At 44.3% G+C, this 4054-nt stretch overlaps 1 long non-coding RNA gene across 1 annotated transcript; it reads right to left on the reverse strand.

The window, feature by feature from the left end:
* Positions 1-896: 896 nt before the first annotated feature.
* Positions 897-2015, reverse strand: LOC110490845. The gene is made up of 4 exons (XR_002468765.2): positions 1880-2015; positions 1673-1770; positions 1463-1568; positions 897-1283 (listed from the first exon to the last, which is right to left on the reverse strand). It is a non-coding gene; the product is annotated as an uncharacterized LOC110490845 (long non-coding RNA).
* Positions 2016-4054: the final 2039 nt, after the last annotated feature.

A 4054-nucleotide genomic window follows, 5' to 3' on the forward strand; every position in this document is an offset into this window, starting at 1 on the left:
AGTCCCTCTGCCAATTATATGCATATTCTAGATTCTGGGCATGAGAAATAGGCCGTTTCATTTTGGGTACGTTTTTCATCCAAAAATCTAAATACTGCCCCCTAGTCTCAAGAGGTTTTTAAGGAGAAGTGTATCTAAAGTTCCATGCATAACACTTGAATTTTCATCAACATTTATAATGAGTGTTTCTGTGATTTCATGTGGCTCTCTGCACAATCACCGCTTGTTTTAGAACTATTGAACGTAACGCGCCAATGTGAAATGAGATGGACACCCCGTCACAGAGGAGGTAATTAGAGGAAAGGGCCAACCAGCCGTGGAGGCCAAATAAAAGGATCATGGTGGCACACCGCGAGAGAGAATGGGGAGAGACCGACAGCAAGCGAAAGGAGAGAAGGCCAGACCCAAACCTTATTTTCTGTCTAAATAACGTTGTTTTTCGGACTAAAGCCTCCCTGTCTCTGTGTCAATCTCTGCACGCTGAACCCACGGTTTACCACACTAGCAATGATTAACAACCATTACTGGTTTTATTGACTCAGGGGTGTGAATGCTTAAGAAAAGTAGATGTTTCTGTATTTAATTTTCAGTACATTTGCAAAAATTTAGAATATATTTTTTAAATTTGTCATTACATGTACATGGATGAAAAAAAACATCAATTTAATCAGTTTTTAACTCAGGCTGTTAGACAGCAACATTTTGAATAAGGGAAGGGTATGAATATTTTCTGAAGTCAGAGTAGGGGTGAAGTGACTAGATAACAGGATAGATAATAGACAGTGGCAGCGTATGTGGTGAGTGAAAGCGTGTGTGTGTATGTGTGTGTGTGTGTGTGTCGTCAGTTTGCATGTGTACGTGTTATGTGTGTTTGGGCATTTGTAGTGTGTGTGTGTGTGTGTGTGTGTGTGTGTGTGTGTGTGTGTGTGTGTGTGTGTGTGTGTGTGTGTGTGTGTGTGTGTGTGTGTGTGTGTTGGGGTGTCAGTGGAAGTAGAGTCCAGTATGTGGTCTATTGCAAAAACAGACTTTCTGCGTTGCGGTGGACGGTTGCTCCAGTTTCGTTCTGATGGAGCCTATTCTCCCCATAAGCAGGCTTTGCCCTTTTCCGGTCTGCTGACTCAACCAGGTTCTCAGACTCAGGGGAGCACCAGGGTGGGGATGTTATAAAAAAATGCATTGGGTTCCTCTGGGTCTGGCTTCACATCAGACATCATGTCTTCATTTGCCCCTGCAAATCGCTGCTTCTCTTCAGCAGAGAGTAATTTTGACCAACTGGCCAAAGCCTGTGGAATTACAGGAGACAAGTTATTCTTCTCAATAAACAAACGGTCTTGAATAATGGAATCTCAATGAAAAAAAAAGAATAAAGACGCACACACTAAAATCTGTGGAACAAGTCTTTACTTTTCAAAATTCAGTACTGCATTTAAAATGTATGGGTTGGTTTACATTATAAACGAACCTGTCTCTGACGACACCACCTTTGCTTTTTGATGTTCTGCTCCTTTGCTCTGTCTGGGGTGTCCGATAATTTTTGCCACTCTTTCAGTTCAATGCATCTTAGGAGTCTGTGTGGTGTATTAGCAATGCTTATGTGCATCAAAATCCTTGATAAAATTGTAAAATGTAAAATGATGATACAGTCAGTCCATGTCTTTATGAGACTGCTCACCTTCAAAATCTGCATGCGCCACTCTCCATCTGTGTACTTTAATATCAGCTGACTGACCAGAAGACCCAGTACACAGGTTTTTGTGCAGACTGTTCATCCTGAGACATGATAGAGAAAAATACATGAAATTAAGTTTATGGAAGATATTCACACCTCTATTTCATGCAACGTATTTGAGAATGCTAAGATAACCATCATACAACTCACAGATAGCTCATTATGTGTTGCTTAATGAATGCTTGCCGCCGCCTGTTCCGGTGCAGGCACTGGAGGATTGCTCTGCAGTGGCTGCTGCTGCTGTTCTTGGAATAGTTAAATAAAATAAAATAAAAGTTTATTTGTCATGTGCGCCGAATACAACAGCTGTAGACCTTACAGTGAACTGCTTACTTACAGGTAATCAAATGGCTACCCAAACTATTTGCATTGTGGGCCCCCCAACCCCTTTTTGCACTATTGGTTAGAACCAATAGTGCAAAAAAGGTGTTAGGTGAACAATAGGTAAGTAAAGAAAGAAAAACAACAGTAAAAAGAGTGAAAAACAGTAGCGAGGCTATAAAAAGTAGCGAGGCTAAATACAGACACAGGCTGATTGAGGAAGTATGTACATGTAGATATGGTTAAAGTGACTATGCATATATGATGAACAGAGACTAGCTGTATGGTAAGAGGGGTTGGCTGGTGGTGGGACGCAGTGAAGATAGTCCAGTTAGCCAATGTGCGGGAGAACTGGTTGGTCGGAACAATTGAGGTAGTATGTACATATGTAGATGAATGGAATGCATAGTTAAAGTCACTGTGCATGTATGATAAACAGAGAGTAGCAGCAGCGTAAAACAGGGGAAGGGTAGCCATTTGATTAAGTGTTCAGGAGTCTTATGACTTGGGGGTAAAAACTGTTGAGAAACCTTTTTAGGTTTGTAAAGAGAACAGTCCATGACTAGGTTGGCTGGGGTCTTTGACAATTTTCAGGGCCTTCCTCTGACCCCGCCTGGTGTAGAGGTCCTGGATGGCAGGCAGCTTAGCCCCAGCAATGTTCTGGGCGGTACGCACTACCCTCTGTAGTGTCTTGCGGTCGGAGGCCGAGCAATTGCCATACCAGGCAGTGATGCAACCAGTCAAGATGCTCTCGATGTTGCAACTGTTGAAACTTTTGAGGATCTCACAACACATGGCAAATCTTTTTAGTTTCCTGAATCATACTACATCATACTTTGTCGTGCCCTATTCACGACTGTCTTGGTGTGTTTGGACCATGTTGGTTTGTTGGTGATGTGGACACCAAGGAACTTGAAGCTCTCAACCTGCTCACTACAGCCTCGTCGATGAGAATGGGGGGCGTACTCGGTCCTCCTTTTCCTGTAGTCCACAATCATCTCCTTAGTCTTGGTTACATTGAGGGATAGGTTGCTATTCTGGCACCACCCCGCCAGGTCTCTGACCTCCTCTCTATAGGTTGTCTTGCCGTTGTCGGTGATCAGGTCTACAACTGTTCTGTTGTCTGCAAACTTAATGATTGTGTTGGAGTCGTTTCTGGCCATGCAGTCGTGGGTGAACAAGGAGTACAGGAGGGGACTGAGCACACACCCCTGGGGGGCTCCAGTGTTGAGGATCGGCGTGGTAGATGTGTTGCTCCCTACCATCACCACCAGTGGGCGGCCCGTCAGGAAGTCCAGGATCCAGTTGCAGAAGGAGGTGTTTAGTCCCAGGATCCTTAGCTTAGTGATGAGCTTTGAGGGTACTATGATTGTTGAATGCTGGGCTGTAGTCAATGAATAGCATTCTCACATAAGTTTTCCTTTTGTCCAGGTGGGAAAGGGAAGTGTGGAGTGCAAAAGAGATTGCATCATCTGTGGATCTGTTTGGGGGGTATGCAAATTGGAGTGGGTCTAGGGTTTTTGGGATAATGGTGTTGATGTGAGCCATTACCAGCCTTTCAAAGCACTTCATGGCTACGGATGTGAGTGCTACGGGTGTGTAGTAATTTAGGCAGGTTGCCTTTGTGTTCTTGGGCACAGGGACTATGCTTGAAACATGTTGGTATTAAAGGCTCAGACAGGGACATGTTGAAAATGTCAGTGAAGACACCTGCCAGTTGGTCAGCACATGCCTGGAGCACACGTCCTGGTAATCCTTCTGGCCACACAGCCTTGTCTATGTTAACCTGTTTAAAGGTCACACTCACATCGGCTACGGAGAGCATGATCACACAGTTGTCCAGAACAGCTGACGCTCTCATGCATGCCTCAATGTTGCTTGCCTCTAAGTGAGCATAGAAGTGATTTAGCTCGTCTGGTTGGCTCGTGTCACTGGGCAGCTCGTGGCTGAGCTTCCTTTTGTAGTCTGTAATAGTTTGCAAGCCCTGCCCCACAAGATGAGCAT

Source organism: Oncorhynchus mykiss, chromosome 15 (genome assembly GCF_013265735.2).
Source record: "Oncorhynchus mykiss isolate Arlee chromosome 15, USDA_OmykA_1.1, whole genome shotgun sequence".
Lineage (NCBI taxonomy): Eukaryota > Metazoa > Chordata > Actinopteri > Salmoniformes > Salmonidae > Oncorhynchus > Oncorhynchus mykiss.